The sequence below is a fragment of the Trachypithecus francoisi genome, unplaced genomic scaffold (genome assembly GCF_009764315.1).
Source record: "Trachypithecus francoisi isolate TF-2019V2 unplaced genomic scaffold, Tfra_2.0 Lachesis_group2, whole genome shotgun sequence".
NCBI lineage: Eukaryota > Metazoa > Chordata > Mammalia > Primates > Cercopithecidae > Trachypithecus > Trachypithecus francoisi.
In genome coordinates this window covers 91,331,029-91,352,107 of record NW_022681465.1, presented here as the reverse complement: position 1 = coordinate 91,352,107, position 21,079 = coordinate 91,331,029, and the positions used below count along the sequence as shown (strand labels likewise).

Genomic DNA, 21,079 nt, shown 5'->3' with positions numbered 1-21,079 from the left:
AGTTATGTTTGGGACGAGAATGGTGGTCTCCCTACTTCTGCTTCACCTCTTCTACAACCTTGCTGACTTCTAGTTTCCTGCTCAGAATCCTCAGAATTAGGATCTCCTTTCAGTCCTATCTTGGGCACTGGCTTACATTCCCCCATGTGGTCCATGTGCCCTAGACAATCTAAGGAGAGTCTAGCTTGCCACACATGTGGAAATAATTCCCAGTGCACAGGTGGGAAGTTATGGGAACAAAGAAAGGGGTAGCAATAAAATTCTCTACTTATGTGTCATTGCTGCATCTGCTATAATAAAATGAGAGACAAGAAGCGACTTATCGCCTTGTGACATGATGACACACCTCTGGATAGATGTATATTCAGGGACATGGGTGGGTGGAGAATGTTACAAACACTTTCTCATTCCTAGTATCCTATTACCTCTCTGCAGAAGTACACTGTGTACCTTCGTATCACTATGTCCTATAAAAAAAAAGAAAATGAAAAGAATGTAAAAGAATGCATGGTCACTTTTGGGGATAAATTTTACAACCCAACAGAGAGAGAAGAATTACTTTAGTCATACAAGGGTTCATTTTACAAGGATCTTCCAGAACTATTTCCTTGATTTGTGTGCTATTCACAGAGGGACTGGTCCCAGATGCCAGTTAGACATTGGATTCTTTGACTAACCATTTTTCATCTTGTGTTCTTGAGTACAAACAGTACGTTAGAGTGAACATTAAAAAAAGATTATTTTCAGCAATTTGTTACTGAATCAAAAAACAAACAGAAAATAAAAAAAAAAAAGAAAAACGGAAGTCTGGATCAGACACATCTGATCTTTCAAATTTGGTCTTTTAAACTTAAGAAGGTATTAATGGACATTTCATATTTTAAATATTTTGGATATAAGGGTTTATAAAGTTAAAGAATGTATTTCACAGTCTACCATGAAGCCTGTACCTTCATATTGGATATGTGTTCAAGCTTCAAGAGATTTATCTAAGTTCTGATTGAATGTTATATGGAAGATCTGTAACTCGCTAGGCAGTTTCCCAAAATTGAAAATAAAACACATAACTGTGATTGTGAAACAGTCTCTAGAAATATAGTATTCTTGAGCTAGATGAAATTTTAAAAGTAATCAATGCTGAAAATTGGGAAACAATACTTCCAATAATCTTGAAGATACACACTAAGCAGACAAAACTGGATTATTTTGGTTTTGATTGATTTAAATGCCATTTATTATTGTGGTGTTTATCTAAACTTCTCAGGATACTCACAAAATATCACAATCCGTTCATTTTAAAGCATTGTTCTGATTTAATTATATCTGTCTTTGCTTTACAATTTGTAAATTTGTGATTATTTTTGTTTTGTTTTGTTTTTGAAAAGGAGTCTTGCTCTGTCACCCAGGCTGGAGTGCAGTGGCACAATCTCGGCTCACTGCAACCTCCACCACCCGGGCTCAAGCGATTCTCCTGCCTCAGCCTCCCAAGTAGCTGGGACTACAGGCATGTCCCACCACACCAGGCTATTTTTGTTGCATTTTTAGTAGAGATGAGGTTTCTCCATGTTGGCTAGGCTGGTCTCGAACTCCTGGCCTTATGTAATCTGCCCGCCTCAGCCTCCCAAAGTGCTGGGACTACAGGCGTGAGCCATCATGGCTGGCCCAAAATTTGTGATTTTCAAGATTAAAATTAGAGTCTAAGAGTGATAAGGCACTTTAAAATATCTAGATAAAAATCATCGTATTTCCAGAATCAGGGCAATTCTTGAATCTAAAATAAGCAGTGGAAATATGCTGACTTTTTTCTCACCTCTCATAGAATCTCTAAAAGGTTTATGCTATATCTGCCATGCCTTCAGTTTACAAAATAATAAGATCATGATTAAACTCCAATATCTTTTTCAGGCTATCACAGTACCTTCTCATTCTTGTAGTACTTTCTGGTGTCCTCATTAAGGATATGCTGAATGGACTGATACTATATCACAGTATTTTACTTTGTATCTGTGTGTCAGTAAAGCAGCATGTATCAGGGGAAGATTTACCTTTATAAATCAAAGGCTTCTATTTCACCAGGCTCCAACATTCTTAAAAACACTGAAGAGGGTGGCAACTTTTGTGTTCACCAACATCAGAGGAGCTGGTTCCTATTTTCAAAATTTTCTTGTGCCAATGTGACTTGTTTTAGTAACATAGATTGGCTGGGGAATCCCATATTTTTTAAAGCGAACCCAGGGAAGCATTTATTTTACCATGAAAAGTGCTAGGGAACAATACTATATTAAGCACAAGGCAGAACTCAACAAAGCCCTTTCCTTTGATTAGTTCCATCACTGAATAATAATGGTTCCATTCCACAGATAGTTTCTTTGCTACAAACACTGCTCTGCCTGACCATCCTTACATAATGCAGAATTGTGAATCACTGAAGTGTTTAAGGAGAGCTTATAATTCTTTAAAAGCATTTTCATTCTGTTTTACAGTATTTGTGTTTATGGGAAAAAGTAGGTAAAAACATTCTGACCAAATTATATTTGTTTAATTATTATGTACTGCATAATGTATAATACTGATTCAAACTTAATATGACCAGAGTGCATCGCTTGGAGAAATCCAAAACAAAAAATGTATTTTCAGTTGAAATTCATTAAAGAATGAAGTAATCAAACTGTTTTTCTGTATAAATGAGAACTGCAAAATGACAAAAGATTTCTTAAAAAAACTGTGTATAGAAAACAAACTATAGAAAAAATGTATCACTTCTTGGGTTAAACACACATGCCCCCCATCAAAAAGAAAAAAAAAAAATTCTAGCTACTTAGAATTCTTTCTAGAACTTAGAATTTAAACATTATTTATCATCCCATTTCTCTCATTCATTTAGAATCTGCCTTCCAGTTGAAAGGAAGTAGATGGAGCGAGGCATTTTTAGATTATTTCAAATCTGAGGAATTGAACAAAAATAAATGCTATTTGGTCATGTTGTTTGAAGTCATCTATGCAACATGTCTGGATGATGGATTAACTTTATTTGATAGATTAGCATTATTTACACTGAAGTTTGTGGCTCTGAGCTTCATTAAGGTGAGACCTTTGTCCACATTCCCAGAAGGGCTTTTTCTCAGGGGGTTCTGAATTGTTACCGTGATGTAATTCCTAAACAATTGTGATTAGTGCTAAATGTTATCATAAACACACATACACACACACACACACACACATCCCTTGCTGTGTGAAAGCTATATGTAGAAATTTAAAACTTTAGAGTGCTTAAACTTTTTGAATATGTAATTTATAATATGTAAATAATATTTACAATATAAAGTTTATAATACATAAATACTATACTTCTTTACCATTCACTTTCTAGAACTTTGCCAGCTTTTGATCACATATTTCAAGGGTGGTCTCCCTCTTTACTCCTCTACTAACTGTTCTGTGTCTCAGTTAACATGTGATTTTGGCTTTCTTATTTCTCCAACATTATTTAATTCAGACTAACTTTATTTCTTGAAGGTATATACCAGACATACCTCAGAGATATTGTGAGTTCAGATCCAGGCCCCTGTAATAAAGCAAATGTCACAATAAGGCAAGTCACACATACTTTTTGGCTTTCCAGTGCATATAAAAGTTATGTTTACACTATATTGTAGTGTGCAATAGCATTGTCTCTAAGAAAACAATGTATATACCTTAAGTAAGAAATACTTTATTGCTAAAAAAAAATATGCTAACCACCATCTGAGCCTTCAGCAAGTCAGAAACATTTTGCTAGTGGAGAGTCTTGCCTCAATGTTCATGACTGCTGACTGATCAAGGTGGTGGATGCTGAAGATTGGAGTGGCTGTGACAATTTCTTAGAATAACACAGCAATGAAAATTGTCACAACTATTGATTCTTCCTTTCATCAGTGATTTCTCTGTAGCATGCAATGGTGTTTGATAGCATTTTACCCACAGTAGAACTTCTTTCAAAATTGAAGTCAATCCTCTTAAACCCTGCTACTTGTCTACTAAGTTTATATAATATTTTAAATCCTTTATTGCCATTTCAACAGTGTTCACAGAATCTTTACCAGAAGTAGATTCTGTCTCAGGAAACCACTTTCTTTGCTTCATCCATAAGAAACAACTCCTCATTCATTCAAGTTTTATCATAAGATTGCAGTAATTTCTTTATATCTTCAGGTTCCATTTCTAATTCTAGTTTTCTTGCAATTTCCACCACATCTGCAGTTACTTTCTCCTCTTGAATTCCTCAGAGTCATTCATGAGGGTTGGAATCAATTTCTTCCAAACTGTTGCTAATGTTGATATTTTGACCTATGCCTATGGATCACAAATATTCTTAATGGCATCTAGAATGGTGAATCCTATGCAGGAGGTTTTCAATTTACTTTGCCCTGATCCATCAGAGAAATAAGTATCTGTCGTAGCTATAGCCTTATGAAATGTGTTTCTTAAATAATAAGACTTAAAAATTGAAATTAGTCCTTGATACATGGACTTCAGAATGAATGTTGTGGTAGCAGCATGATAACATTAACCTCCTTGTACGTCTCCAACAAAGCTCTTGAGTGACTAGGTGCATTGTCAATGAGCAGTCATATTTTGAAAGGAATCTTTTTCTGAGCAATGTGTCTCAATAGTGTGCTTAAATATTTAGTAAACCATGCTATAAACAGATATACTGTCATCCAGTCCTTATTTTTTATTTATAAAGCACAGGCAGAGTAGATTTAGCACAATTCTTAAGGGCCCTAGAATTATTGGAATACTAAATGAACATTGACTTCAACTTAAAGTTACCAGGTGCATTAGCTCCTACCAGGAGAGTCAGATTTTCCTTTGAATCTTTGAAGCCAGGCATTGACTTTTCCTCTCTAGCTATGAAAGTTGTAGATGGTATCTTCTCCCAGTAGAAGGCTATTTTGTCTCCACTGAAAATCTGTTGGTTAGCGTAGCTGCCTTCATCAATGATCTAGCTAGACCTTCTGGATAAATTGACGCAGTTTATACATCAGCACTTGCTGCTTCACTTCACACTCTTTTTTTTCCAGCTTTTATTTTAGATTCAGAGAGTATTTATGCAGCTTTGTTAAATGAGTAATTTATGCACCCTGTACTTTTATGTATTGGAGATAGTTTCTTTCCTTTAAACATCATGAACAACCCTCTGCTGGTATCCAACTTTTCTTCTGCAGTCCTTACCTCTCTCAGACTTCATTGAATTAAAGAGAGTTATGGCCTTGCTTGGGATTAGGCTTTGGCTTAAGGGAATGTTGCGGCTGGTTTCATCTTCTACCCAGACCACTAAAACTTTCTGCAGATTATCAATAAGGCTGTTTGGCTTTCTTGTCATTTCTGTGTTCACTGGAGTAGTACTTTTAATTTCCTTCAAAAGCTTTTTCTTTGCATTCACAACTTGGCTAACTGGTGCAAAAGACCTGGCTTCAAGCCTATCTTGGCTTTTGACATGTCTTCCTCACTAAGCCTTATTATGTCTAGCTTTTGACTTAATGCGAGACCTGTAACTCTTCCTTTCACTTGAACACTTACAGGCCATTGTAAGGTTATTAATTGGTCTAATTTCAATATTGTTATGTGTCAGGGAATAGGAAGATCTGAGGAAAAGGGAGAAATTGGGGAATGGCCAGTTGGTGAAGTAGTGAGAATACATGCAGCATTAATCCATTAAGTTTACTGTCTTACATGGGCATGGTTTGTGGCACCCCAAAAATTACAATAGTAACATCTAAGACAACTCATCGCAGATCAGTATAACAGATATAATAATAATGAAAAAGTTCAAAATATTGTGAGAATACCAAAATATGACTTAGAAACACAAAGTGAGTACATGTTGTTGGAAAAAATGGTGCCAATAGACTTGCTTGATGCAGGGTTGCCACAATGTTCAATTTTAAAAAACACAATATTGTGAAGTGTAATAAAGCAATGTGTTAGTCTGTTTTGCATGGCTATAAAGGAATACCTGTGACTGGCTAATTTACAAAGAAAAGAGGTTTATTTGGTTCATGGTTTAGCAGGGTGTCTGGGCATGGCACCATCATCTGCTTGGCTTTTGGTGAGGCTTCAGGAAGCTTTTATTCATGGCAGAAGGTGAAGGGGGAGAAGCTGTGTCACATGACAAGAGAGAGAGTAAGAGAGGAGGGCAGGTGCGACATTCTTTTAAACAATCAGATCTCACAGTAACTCATGACCACAGGGAGGGCACCAAGCCATTCATGAGGGCTCTGCCCCCATGACCCAAGCATCTCCCACTAGGCCCACCACCAACATAGGGAATCAAATCTCAATATTAGATTTAGAGGGTATAAATACCCAAACCATATCAAGCAAAGCACAATAAAACAAGTATGCCTGTATTTATATACATATTATAAAACAGAATTAAAAACAATAAAGTCAAAATGCAAGGGATCCTGGTAAATATACTTATCCCCTCAATCATGCATTAGTCACGTATTAATGTATTCACTTTATATTCATCCAACAAATAGTGAGAATCTGATATTTGCTGTATACTGAGATATGCATTAATGACCCAAGTCTCAACAAGACAAAACACAGCCTTTTCTTTCACAGAGGATTGAATCCAGTAGGGCACGTACAAGAAAGTAGACCGCTATAATCTTGTTTGTTTTATATAATGTACAAATATGACTGCAGACAAATGGAGAAATATGAAATCTCACTGGGGAGCAAACTCACCTTGGCTTGTCAGGAACTGACACCTAACCTGAGACCAAAAGACAGTACCAGGAAGACAGAACAGCAGGTCAACGTCCAGGGACAAGATTAAAGTAGAGTGTCTGCACTTAGATAAATAAAAACTGCTAAAACATGGCTAGACCAGAATGCCAATTGAAGGTACAGTTGATAAAACTTACCATTAACTTTTCATATACCCAATATGTGAGATTTTGTAATATTTTCCAGTAGTGCTAAGCAGCTATGATATAAGCACTGAAAAGGCAAACAGTTGGATTAATCCAAAATTGGAAAGCAGGTGTAATATAAGAAAAATAAGGCAAGGGATTTGAAGGTATTTGAAAAAGAGTGAAAGAAATGATGAATTGTGGCAACTTAGCTGGTTATGGAAATGAGTGAATATAAGAAGATACTGATATAGAAAGTGTTCACGGTCTCTAGAAATCTCTATGATATCAAACAGGTGAAATTAGAATAACTGAGCAAACAAAAGATAGATCATATCTGGAGGATAAAATGAACTTTAAGATGTAAGTGCTAGAGGTAATTTAAGGTATGTTCAAGACGTAGAAGGTTGTCAGGGAAGAGGGTGACTGCTGTGGAAAAGATGTAGCTGAGGAATTGAGAGATTGGGGCATAAGGTGATGCCTCCACATCAACATCAAAGTCACCCAGGACTGCAGCAGGATTCAAGCTGTCAAGATGATTAAAAAAGGTGGGCAGTTTTCAATGAATGAGAAACTAACCAAAGAGACTGGCAGTAATCATAGACGAGGAAGTAGAGTTGATTGGCATAGATGTCAAATGAGAAGTTTTTACAAGAAGGTGGAGAAGTAAGTAAATGTGAGTAAGCAGGAGAGCACCCATTTCATCTTGGGACCCAGAGAGGGCACTGAGAACCAGAGTACCCTACCTTGAATCCACCACAGGAAACTGTCATCTTTAGTGAAGAGCCAAATTTGAGAGAAGTTGGGATCTGGGGTGACTTTTTGCTGGCAAGGCTGAGGATGAAGTGAAGTCTGTTTGCCATGGAATAAGGGCTCCAGAGAAACTGACTGAATAATATGGAAAGAATGAGAGTGGAAGGATAGATAAGGAAGAGAAATCACAGTGCAACATGGGGATAAGAAGTTGAAAGAATACAGGGAGAGGAAGAAGCTCTATATCAGGTGGTTGTCTGACATATGATTATGAAACAGCACTCCAAAATATTTTCAATAATTGGTCCACCTGTCCTCTGACTGACAGGTGTTAAACCAGGGAATAGGAAGTTGAGCATTGAGCATAGCTAGTAGGTCTTTTGGAAAGACTGTAGGGGTTGTCCTAGTCCCAGTAAGTAGGTCTTCAATGGTGTCCTTGGGTTCCTAGTACCTTTCAGCATCTGTTGGAGAATAGCAGCTTCTGGTGTTTCTGGACTTCTGCATCTTCCAGATTACTCAGCTGTTTCCCAGATTTATTACAGGTTGTGGAGTATGGAGAAGGATCTGATTTTTTAAAAAATATGCATTATCATTTTCAAAGTATTCGTTTATTTTAAATAATTTGTATATCTATCTAACTCTAATATTTTGCCAGCAGTAATAACATCTTAGGTAATTTGAATTAGCATTTGAGTTTGCTTTTGAGAATTTTAGTACTTAGAAATAGTAATTGAATTAAACAGTATTGCTTTCCTATATATTCTTAAATACTATTTCTGGCATTCAAGCATTATTCCAGTTCATCATGCTGCCAATTTTAGCAATAAAATAAAGAATAAAATTGAATTCAGTGTGGAAAAATTGTACTTGTAGAAAACATTCTTCTGTAAATGGGGTTTCTGTTTTGACCTTAGTGAAACAACAGAAAGGCACGTGCATATGATTTTGCCCTTAGCTTGGATGTAATATATTATTTGCAGACTTTAACTCATAGCAACCTGTGATCATGCTAACTTTTATTTAAGGCTATTTGATAGAGTTGTATGATTGAGACCTGGAATCAAGAACCTTGATATAATACATATGTGCACACAATTTTTTTATTCTCTTCTCTTTGGTGACCTTGTCTGGGTCATTTTGTTTGTTTGTTTGTTTAATTTACACTGTTTGAAACAGTATCTCTGACTAGGATTTGACAACTGTGGAGTATATCATATGCACACAGTGCCTTAGCACAGGGTCTTAATTATACTCAACAGAGGAGACCCAAGCAGAGAAGCCTTCATTTGTCTTAAGAAGAAATGTCAAGGTTAATTGATTTTCAGAGGATTAACTGCAACAAATAACCAGGACTCACACCTTCTTATTTTGACTTATAAATTCTGGTATGTTCTGTTCAATCCACTGAAAAAACTGAGAAGAGAGTGTTTCTATAAAACTTCTCTGTACCTCAAAGCATCCTTTTCAGTTGGAAAAACAGTGAATGAATGATAGTGAAAATGTATATTTATGGATTGTGATATAGTCATTAAGATGATTATTATGATAAGTATATGGTAACATGGAAATATTTAGAATGTTTTGAAGAGAAAAGCAAACTACACAAGTATATCCAGGTTAAAGTTAAAACACTGCAAAATATATGCCTGCATGTGGCTGAGAACTGGAAAACAATGTGAAAATAATTTGAATTTTTGGACTTACAAAATTGTGGTTATTTCTCTCACATTGGTTTCTATTAACGAAAATAAATGTTTATCCAATCAATAAAATTACATTAAAATTTACTCTTTATTTATAATTTCATTCATCCAAATTCATCTATTGAGTCTTAGTCAGATACAGTTTGAGGTACTGGGAATATTTTACACATAGATTTTAAAAATTCATGAAATTTTGTTTCTCATAGGCAATCCAATAGGAAGTTTTGGCAACTATGGTGGGAGGTGGGGATACTTGGGCCTTTCAGAATCTCCAGATCACTTTGTATAACCATTCCTCTATTGGCAACTGACTCCCCAAAAGAGATCACCAGCAGAACCAAGTGAAACTAATATTCATCTCAGTGAAATAAGGGAGGATATCACCTTTAAACTTAGTAGTATTTAGGAAAGGGGAAGTAAAGGGAAGATATTTGTAGAGTTTTATAGCCGGGTCTGGGAGCCTGATCTTGCTAGGTGGAAAAATAGTTGGCATTAGGCAGAATTTAGAGCCTAGCAGTTTTGGATTAGTGGGGTCTCTAAGAGCAGTGAGGTTCTCAAAGTGAGCCTTGATAAGTGCACTGTTAGTCTCATTGAATAAGCGGGTTTGGGCCATGTACAGCCTTATTTTCCAAAAGCAAACATTTCCTGGAGCAAGTACCTAAGGTAGTTTTGCTTGGTCTCCATGTGCTCAGCATTAAAGCAGGCACTTAAACTTTGACCCCAAATTATTTAGCACTGGGACAGAAAAGTATTTTGGTTTCAGTTCTTATCTTCTTTGTGAGCGACCATAGTTTTGATCAATTCATTTGGCCAACAAGGCTGATCCTTTGTCCCTTATTTTATTTTATGTTTTTAGACTTATATTGTTGTCACCCATGTTGCTTGGAAATTTAGGAAACACAGTCCTTGGGAGAGTTGGGGGGATGAGAAGTCAAGAGAGGTGAGGTCTTAGCGTAGATGACTGGGTAGATACTGGGCTACTTAGTATCTAATACTCTTCTGGTTTGGAAGAGTCTCAGAACAGGTGAGAGAGAGGACCTAGCCTTCCACTACAGGAGCAGGAATATGCATTCCCTCTGCATGCCCCTCTGGCAGACAGAGGGAGGGTCTATAACCCCAATGTAGTCAATCTGATGTTCCTACCCAGGACTTTGAATCTTGAGGGGATGGCTCAGACCTACAGTCTCACATGTGCCACTATCAAGTGGAAGGGCTCTTGGCATGGCAGTTGTAGCTGCTGACAGTGTGATGAAGAGCAGTGTGTGCCCAGCAGGCGAGGAACAGGGTCCCAGGCAGACTAATCCAGCCTCCAAGTTGCTTATTATCTTCACTGGATTCTGCTCAAGTCTACTTCTTCAAGCTCCCTGTTTATTCTGAATTCTATCCTATATTCTTTTGATGGATTCCTTTTCCTGCTTATGTCAATCCATCATTTCTATTGTTTGCAACTCAGAACCCTGACAAGTACACAGCTCTTGATCACTCTAGACCTAAAGTACAGAAAGTGCCCTGACTTTTCTAGAAGTTTAGGTATAAAATTAGTAGTAAAGTTAGTATGGAAAAACCAAAGGGGAAGATTGAATTATTTTAATGCATTCTTTTTTTACATACAAAGATAACAAAAGGAGGGTAGTGAAGAGAGGAGTCTCTTAAGATGTCCGTGGCAAAGTTTTTAAAGCTCTCAATAAGGAGACAAGGACTGGGCTTCATTGTAATTATTCCCTTTTCACTGTTGAAGCTGGTAGGTTTACAATGGACTCCTAATGAGAATGGTTTGAACTGCAATTAATTAAGTGCATGACATTATAAACTGTATGTCTCTTCCCTCTGGAGAATATTCTTCCTGTATAAGTGCTATTTTGTTTTAATTTCTCTCTCTCTCTCTTTCTCTTCCTATCTGTTTCCCTCTCTTTGTCTCTCTTTGTTAAAAAAGGTGTCCCTGAAGGAAAATTAACTCTGCCGTTAGTCTACTGAGAAAGCTTCTCTTTGAATACCGGAGTATATCTTTGTCTAACTCTCCCTCACATCTAGTGCTAAATTTATCAGTGTTGTTCCTGATGCAAACATTTTGAAGACAATCGTGAGGAAAAAGATGAAAAAAGTTGCATTTAACTTTTGTCATAGGTGTCCTTGTTCTCCAGAAGTTACTCTCTTTGTTGTAGTGTGCATGCACTCACAGGAGTGTGCATACATGTGTGTGAAGTACTTGAGAAGTATATTTGTCCGTTCTCACACTGCTGTAAAGAATTGTCCTAGACTGGGTAATTTATAAAAGATAGAGGTTTAATAGACTCACAGTTCAGTATGGCTGGGGAGGCATCAGTAAACTTACATTCATGGCAGAAGGGGAAGCAAACACGTCCTTCTTCACGTGGTGGCAGCAAGAAGTGCAGAGCAAAGTGGGGAAAAGCCTCTATAAAACCATCAGCTCTCATGAGAACTCACTGTCATGAGAACAGCATGGAGGTCACTGACCCCATGGTTCAATTACCTTCCACCAGGTCCCTCCTGTGACACATGGGGCTTATGAGAACTACAATTCAAGATTAGATATGGGTGGGGACACAGTCAAACCATGTCAAGAAGTATTGCAGAGACAGATCATTCCCCAAAACTTATCATCAGGGTCAAGACCTGGCAGGTGAGACATTAGCAGGTGAGCACAACATTCTCAGAAACCCTTGAGAGTACTCCTTTCCCTCCAGGCATCTTCTTTCAACCTTAATATATTCTATTTTAATTATATTCACAGCTTTTAACCTCAATTATAATTCCATTCTTCCAAATTTGTTTTCTTCTCCCATCTTTCCTCCTAATAAAATATCTATTTTTCAGATAGTCTTCCTTAGTAAAATAGAAAGGATCTACAAAGGCCATTCTCTGTGAGATGTGAATCATTTCAAATAACTTAATGCCTTGTTCTAATGTGAATGGTAGACTTGTGAAGAGAAATGGGTAGATATTTGAATTTCTAAATGCTTTAGAATATTAGTTGCACATACAGTAATATTTCTTGTAGCTTAGAAGAAATTGGTTGGCTTAACAGAAAATGCAGTTGAAATAGTTTACAAACGGGTTCTGGCATCAATAATAGAAATGTTAACGAAACTACATATTATATCAAGATGCTTCTCTTTTTTGGGGGGTAGGTGCTTTTTCTTCCCTTGATGAACACAGTACTCTTTCTTCTTTGTCTTTTATCTTCCATCTCAAATTGTCAGTAATAAATTTGAAGAATGGAGAATAATACACTCTCATGTGCCAGACCTTATGCTAAGCACTGGATATGTTATATTGTGTTTCATACTCAGGATGATTCTACGGTAGGTACCATTATTATCTTATTTTGCATATAAGAAAACAGAAGCCTGGAGAAGTTAAACAATTTCCTCAGTATCAGAAAGAACCAAGATCAAATATCTAGGATAAGATATTTGATCTTAACCTAGATAAGCCATAATATCAAATCTAGATTTCACTATTAATTTGTATTCTATCCAAATTTCTAAAACTGTTAATGATGGAAGAGGTCTGTTGTATGGTTCGAGTTTTTTTTTTTAATTTCAACTTTTAGATATAGGGGTATTTGTACAGATTTGTTACATGGGAATATTGCATGATGCTTAGGTTTGGTATATCCCATTACCCTGATAGTGAGCATAGTACAAGATAGGTAATTTTTAAATGCATCCCACCCTCTCTCTACCCTCCAGTAGTCCACTGGGTCTATTGTTCCCATATTTATACATATGTCCACATGTGCTGAATGCTTAGCTCTTACTTATGAAAACGTGCAATATTTGGTTTTCCATTCCTGTGTTAATTTACTTAAGAATTTGGCTCCCAGCTCCATTCATGTTGCTGCAAAAGACATGATTTTATTCTTTTTGGGGGTTGCCTAGTATTCTATAGTATATATGTGCCCCATTTTCTTTATCCAATCTACCATTGATGGACACCTGGGTTGATTCCACATCTTTGCTATTGTGAATAGTGATAAGCATATGAGTGCATGTGTCTTTTTAGTAGAATTATTTATTTTTTTGGGAGTATGTATCTGGTAATGGGATTGCTGGGTCAAATGTTAACTCTGTTTTAAGTTCTTTGAGAAATCTCCAGACTGCTTTCCAAAATGACTGGACTAATTTACATTCCCACCAATGGTGTATAAGCATCCCCTTTTCAGCCTCACCAGTATCTGTCATTTTTTGACTTTTTTATAATAGCCATTCTGACTGGTGTGAGATGGTATCTTACTGTGGTGTTGATATGCATTTCTCTGATGATTAGTAATATAAGCATTTTTCATATGTTTGTTGGCCACTTGTATGTCTTCTGTTCATGCCCTTTGCCCACTTTTTAATGGGATTATTTGTTTTTTGCTTATTAAGTTCTCTACAGATAGTGAAAATTAGGCCATTGTCATATGCATAGTTTGCAAGTATATTCTTCCATTTCATAAGTTTTCTGTTTACTCTGTTGATGGTTTCTTTGCTGTGCAGAAGCTATCTAGTTGGCCATCTTGGCATCTAATCTTTAATTTTCTTTCTAAAATATTTGAATATTTTGCGATTTCTGACTGAAGTTACTTCCCTCTTTCTAAAGAAGGCCCTGCTGACATAAATAATTATCTGAGAGTGACATAAGCTGACTCTGATGACGCCAAAGTAACCCTTACGTGGTATGAAAAGAGAATGAAGGTGATTATGATTCCTGGGGCATTTGAGATTCTGATAAAACTCCAGGTCAACTATCCACAAAAATTCCCCATACCTCTAGTTTAATTTACCAATTAGGAAATTACATATTTGGGGCTAAATTGTCTCTGATTTGTTGGTCTGGAAGAAATAATGTACTTTTAACAACTATAAAAGAGCTCTGCTAGGAATATCTTAAATACAGTGAAAATCTGCCTTGACAGTGGACAGTAAGTTAGATTTCATTGTTATAAATTAGCACCATTAACTAAAACCCTTGTCCATTCAAAATAATATGTATTGTCACATAACACTAAGCTCTGTTATTAAACTGTCACAGATTATTGCTTTAACAGTTTGAAAATGATTTTTTTAGAAAATTGACTTTGTACAATGCCATATTAGAGTTTGTTGATTGATGAGCAAACCAAAAATCAGATGACATTTGCAAAAATAAAATTGGTATCAGTTGAAACAGCTGTACCATTTATCTTATTTAAAGAATATTTTTCATCTGGAAAATTACTGACTACTTCAATTAGCCTCATATCACAACCACAAATAAAGTTGTCTATGGGTGGCTTCTTATTTGCATTTAAATTATTATGTTGCAGTATTTTGTAAGCACAAGCAAACAGAAGATTGCCATGAATGACATAGGCTTATACACCTGAGAGAGAAATATGTCATCTACAAAATGTAAAAATATAGGTTTTTGTAAATGCCTCTGAAAGGATTATAAGGATCTACAATTTTCCCTCCCTCCTAGAGTTCATCTTTCTAATAATGCTCTAGAAGAAGAAAAGTTCTAATATATTTTCCTTGGAGGGGTCATGAGACAATAAAGCATATTAGGATTTGAAGTATATTGGAGATAAAACTCATGTGATATCCTCAAGTAAAGAGTTGTTCTTTTATTGTTCTTTAATCTTTACTGTTGGCTCTAATTGCCTTTGTAAACTAACTTTATGTTGTAAACTAGTAGTGAACCAGAGATTGAGTTGAGAGGTGGGGATAACAGATGAGATCCTCACTTGTGAGGGCTCCAAGGGCCTGTGAGACAATGGAAAGGGCTGACCTAGCTACCTGGATGGAGACAATGCTGTTGTCATTTTCATGTGCTCCTGTTTAAAAGATGAGTTAACATCCATAAAAACAACTTAGACTAAAGGTTGTCACACTACAGCCTGTGGGCCAAATGATGCCTGCCACCTGTTTTATAAATGAAGGTTTCTGGGAACTTGCACTACTACTGCAGAGTAGAGTAGTGGAGATGGAGCCCATTTGGCCTACAGAGTCAACAATGTTTAATATTTGATGCTTTACAGAAAAACTTTGCCAAGCCTTGATTTAGACTTAGTAACTTTAGTAAGAAGTTACTGACTGTGCAAATTACCAGGATATTTAAGCTTGTAAAGTATTAAAATACCATAACGATCTGCTTCTTGTGGCAGGGAGGGGGCCAAGGAGAGGTGAAGTGGTTACAATGCTCGTGCATTCATTCCTTCATTCATCAGAGTGATTGTGTGCCCTCTCTGAAACAGGGATAATGCCAGGTACTCAAGATACAGCAGTGACCAAAAAGAGGCATAGTGCCTGCTTTCATGGAGATAGGCATTGGAGTCAAATAGTGTATAATGTTGATAAATATCCCTGCTCTCATGGATCGAGAGGTTAGAGTTTTAGAGTAACCATGGAAGATCTCACTGAGAATGTAACTTTGAATAAAGGATTACAAGACTTGAGGAAGCTAACCATGCTGCTAGAGTTTCTCTCAGAGGAAAGGGGAGTGATGAGATATAGCTGAAGGACAATGTGAGCCAAGATTTTTTTTTTAAGTTGAGGAATTAACAGCATGGTTGTATGCTGAGGGGGACAATTTAGTGGAGAGGGAAAAATTGATGTTGCAGGAAATTCCTGGGATAATGTCTTTGAGCAGATAAAAGGGGATTGATCCAGTGTACAACAGAAGGGTCTAGTCTTGGTTTTAGACCCAGGACAGTTTATCTGTAGTAATATAAGAGAACATAGAGTATATGGGGACAGATGCAGGTCACTGTGTAGTCATGGTGGTTGAAAATTGTAGAAGTTCTTTTTTAAAAAACTTTAATTTTTCTTAGTATGTGCAAAGGCCTTGAAGCAAAATAGAGCATGGTATAATCAAAGAATCAAGAGAAGAAAAATATAATCTAACTGTAAAGTAAGCAATACCATAGAGCCAGATGAGGCTGAAGAGGTACACAGGATACAGAGGTCAGCAAGACTAAGAATATGGCAATACTAAACCAGTTAAGAATGGGGTTAAATCAAATTTGCCTTTTTAAAAAAAGATGACTGTGGCTACTGATAGAGATTGGATAGGAGAGTGGGACAAATCTCTGTGGAGAGACCAATCAGGAAGCTACTGTAGTAATTCAGGTGGGAAATGATGGCATCATGGTCTAGAGTAGAGGGAGTGGATAGAAGAGAAATGATCAGATTTTGAGAGCTATTTAGAGGCAGAGTAGATAGACTTACCTCAGTTATATTTGAGTATAGAAGACCTTGCCTATGTAAAGACTGAATAGAGAAGAGAGCCTAGGAGTAGATGTGGACACTCTGGAGAAAGGACTGAGATCCTGGTTTAGAACACTGAGTGAAGAAGCTGTGCATTGTTGAAGAAGAGGGTCAAACTTCACAACTGCCTAGCAATGAAGAAGCAGATCAACAAAAATCATATGGTGTGGAAGGGACACTTGCCATTAGATCAGTCCAGCTGAGGCCAAACACTGGTTGCTTCTGATTTTTTTTTAATCCTGTAATTATATTGGTTAATTTTATTTCAAAAAATTTGAACTTTTCATTCTCATAATGAGACCAAAGTAAAGATCAAAATCTTATGAAGAGAATGGGTCAGAATATAGCAGGCAGATTGTTGTTTGACATGATGTCAATGGACACTTCAGTTGTCATGTTCTAGGCCCATTACATTGACCTTTCCTCTTTTGAAGTTTCTCTCATGGAACCAAGTGCATTTTATATCTGCATCTGTCTTAAATATGGGTATAACACAGACTCTGTGAGCAGGCTGCAATGTGTTTCCATTCCACATATTGCTAGATAACTCTGCTTATAAAAATCACAAAAATCTTCTTATAAAAATCATAGTACTTGCAGACCCTGTCAAAATAATTACTATTAGATGAAGTTAAGAAATGACTATAGAAGTACAAGAACAAGAGCTGGTCTTAAGAGTTCCATCCCTTCATCAGTCTAGGAGGGTTGGGATATTAGAGGCGCTTTTGAGCTGAAAACTCAAGGTAAGAAACAAGCCATCCCACTCTGAAAAGGGCTGTGTTTCTTACCTGAACAGTGAGAAAAGGGTGTTATATTTTCTAATAAAATCCCACATTAAGTTAGATAAAAACTCTGTCTAACTGTGGAATAGACTTTACTAATGGAAAGATTAGTGTGAAAAACTAAATTGGAAAATTTTAGGCACATATTTTCACAATAGAGCTTGCTGTACTTGGGGGAGACTTGTCTTCTTGATTCTAAGGTTAACTTGGGATAAGGAATCTGGCTTCGGAAACCAGCCCGTTTTTATGTTCTGCCATTTTCCTGATTTTGGTGTATCTTAATGCCACTGTGTTCTAGTAAAAATTCCTTCAATAGACTACCAGGAGAGCAGACCAGGGAGTGTGAGTGTTTTGTGCATGGGCAAGCACATACAGATATCAGGGGACAGTGGTTATTCAGTCATGCTTTCAGACCTGGAGAACAGTTCAGGTTAAAATCTCCAAGTCTGTGGAATGAAGCTTCGGTGGAATTAATCAGAATGTTATTGAAGGAAAAGGGAGATCAAATCTGACTTCCACCGCACTGAGATTTTTGTTGAAGACAGAGAATGAGAGCATAACCTTCGGGTCTAGAGTGGAATACAGAGAGATCTTCCACTGACTATACTAACAACGAAAGCAAGGTAGAGAGGAAACGTTGAGCCTCAGCAGCCTGTAAGTCAAGACCCTCTCCTTCATCCCTAGATGCTTTTGCTCTGTCGTTGGGATTATGTCCCTTTCTATAACACTGTGACTTCCTTGGATCTCCACAGCCTGATTGTGTTCCCATTCTCTTCTCTGGTCTTTTAGTTTCCCCTACAGAGCTGGTGCATTTCTGTGGTGAGAGAGCAGCTGGAACGTGGGCCTGAAGCTGGTTCAGATATGGCATTCCTTTTAAGAGCAAAAATAACAATTAGTCATATAATACAAACCCAGTACAAAGTGAATAGTTAAAAGGAGAAAAGATATCACTATGAATTAAAATTTTAAGTTGACATATATCCCAACTACCGCAAAATATTATAAATCATAACATTTTATTAACTGCCCAACCCAATTTTATAATACATTTTCCCCTACACTTGGCTGAATTTTGATTGTCTCTTTAAATGACACTGAAATTATAATATTTTCTATGTAGAGATTGGGAAGATACTTTAAACTTTTCTTCAGGATTGTTGATGTTTAAAAAATTATTAATAATTTAGAAAAGTTTAGTAATGTCATATACGTTCTTAACATCATTATCAAATTTTGAGAAATATTTAAAAAATATTTTCCTGTAGGAGAAGTAAGATTTCAGGACATTTGATATGGTGTGTGTGTGTGTGTGTGTGTATGTGGGTGTGGGTGTGTATGTTGACTAATCTTACATACTCTTATTATTTTACTAGTTTGTCATTGAAGTGTCACTGCATTTGTCATAACATGAGATTTATATCTTCTTCATCAATGTCAACATTTTATATCAAATCAGAAAAAAATTAAAAATTTTTTCAATGTGTGTTAGTTTGATTAACTTCTTTTCATTAATTTACTTGTCAAGCAACCCAAGAGCCAATTTATCATATCTATTTGAAATTTAGCTCTTTTTCTTATTGAATTACCACTTTTGAGATGATCTGAAAAAAAAAGATTATTACAATGTCCTGTCTGATATCTGAATAATTTGTATTGATTTAATCACTTGGCTTTACTGCATTTTTTTCATACTCCAATAATTGTATTTGAAATTTTCTCATTCATTTAAATTTTTAGTCATTTAATCTAAAAAATTAAGGATAAAAAGTGTCCTTCATGTATATTGAAATCAGAAGTCAGTAATTTTTCACTTGTTGAAACATTCAAAATATCTTTCTAACTCACTTTTTCATACTGGGATAATTTTAATTTTACTTTTGCAAATTTTGCCAAAGCATCTGGCTGAATAAACACACTGGCCAGCACCCCATCCTAGAGCCTCGGCAGGTAGTTATGCAAACAAAGAGTGCTGCAGCTTTGGCTTTATCATCTTCACCATGAACCCATCTATGATTCTCCCCTTTCCCTCCAGCACTTTCCACTAACAACACACATACACACCCATAACACAACCATACTATTTCTTTTTCTCTATGCCTCTTTTCTGTAGTATTTATCTCCAGCAATTATCACCATCTAACACACTATATATTTTGCCTATTTATTTATTTATTTATTTATTCTTTCTCTATGCACACTAGAATTTAAGCTTTGTAAAGGCAGATGTGTTCCTTTCCTGGGGCTACCATATAAATACCACAAATGGGTGGCTTGAAACAACAGAAATTTATTCTGAGTTGCAGAGGCCAGAAGTTCAAAATCCAGATGCTGTAGGGCTGATTCTCTCTGGAGGCTCTGAGGGATGCTTCCATGCTTTTCATAGCTGCCAGTGGCTGCTTCCAGCCCTTGGCACTCCTTGGTATAGGGCTTCATGAGGTTCAATCTCTGCCTTTGTCCTCACATGGCCTTTTTTTAAAAAAATCTGAGTCTCTGTGACTTCTCTTTTTCTGATCCTAAAACGAATTTCTTAAGGAAATCATAAATCATTGGACTTATAGCTCACCCTAATACAGGGTGGTCTCATCTCAAGATCTTTACCTTAATTACATCTGCAAAGACCCTTTTTACAAGTAAGTTTACATTCTTATTCCGGGCGAACTTATCTTTTGTGGACCACAGTTCAAATCACTACAGAAGTTGTAATTTTTCTGTTATGCTCACTGATGTGTCTCCAGCACATAGACCAGATCCTGGAATGTAGTAAGTGCTAAATAACTGTTTGTTGAAGGAATGCATTGAGAGCCTATAGTGCCAGATGCTTAGAGCACTGCAATTTAAATATTCCCTAAATATAATTTATCTTCTCTTCTCAATTCACATATAAATTTTTTTTTATTTTTTCAAATTTTTATTTTAGATTCAGGTGGTACATGTGCAAGTTTGTTACATGTATATATTGCATGATGCTGAGGTTTGGGTTTCTATTGATCTTGTCACCATGATAATGAACATAGTACCCAGTTGGAAGTTTTTCAGCCCTTGCTCCCTCTCTCCCTCCCCCTTTTTAGAGTTCCTCATGTCTACTGTTCCCATTGTTATATATGTGTGTATGCAGGTTTTAGCTTTCACTTATAAGTGAAAACATGCAACATTTGGTTTGCTCTTTCTGCATTCATTCATTCAACAGCTTATGGCTGCATCCATGTTGCTTCAAAGGATGTGATTTTGTTCTTTCTTGTGGCTGTGTAATAGTCCACAGTATATATGTACCATATTTTCTTTATCCAATCCACTGTTGATGGACACCTAGGTTGGTTCCATGTGTTTGCTATTGTAAATAGTGCTATGATAACCATACAAGTGCAGGTATCTCTTTGGTAGAATGGTTTATTTTCCTTTGGTATATACCCAGTAATGGGATTGCTGGGTCAAATAGTAGGTCTAATTTTAATTCTTTTGGAAATCTCCAAACTGTTTTCCACAGGGTCTGAACTAATTTTCATTCCTGCCAACAGTGTACAACCATTCCCTTTTCTCTACCGTCTCGCCAACATCTGTTATTTTTTTACTTTTCAATATAGTAGCCATTCTGATTGGTGTGAGATGGTATGTCCTTGTGGCTTTGATTTGCATTTCTCTGATAATCAGTGATATTGAGTATTTTTTCATGTTTATTGGTTGCT

General features: G+C 36.5%; 1 protein-coding gene across 8 annotated transcripts in view; it reads left to right on the top strand.

Annotated features, from left to right (window-relative positions):
* The window catches only part of PDE4D (phosphodiesterase 4D), a 1,626,844-nt gene that overhangs the window by 578,389 nt on the left and 1,027,376 nt on the right, over positions 1-21,079 (top strand). The gene's annotated exons all lie outside the window — the stretch shown is intronic.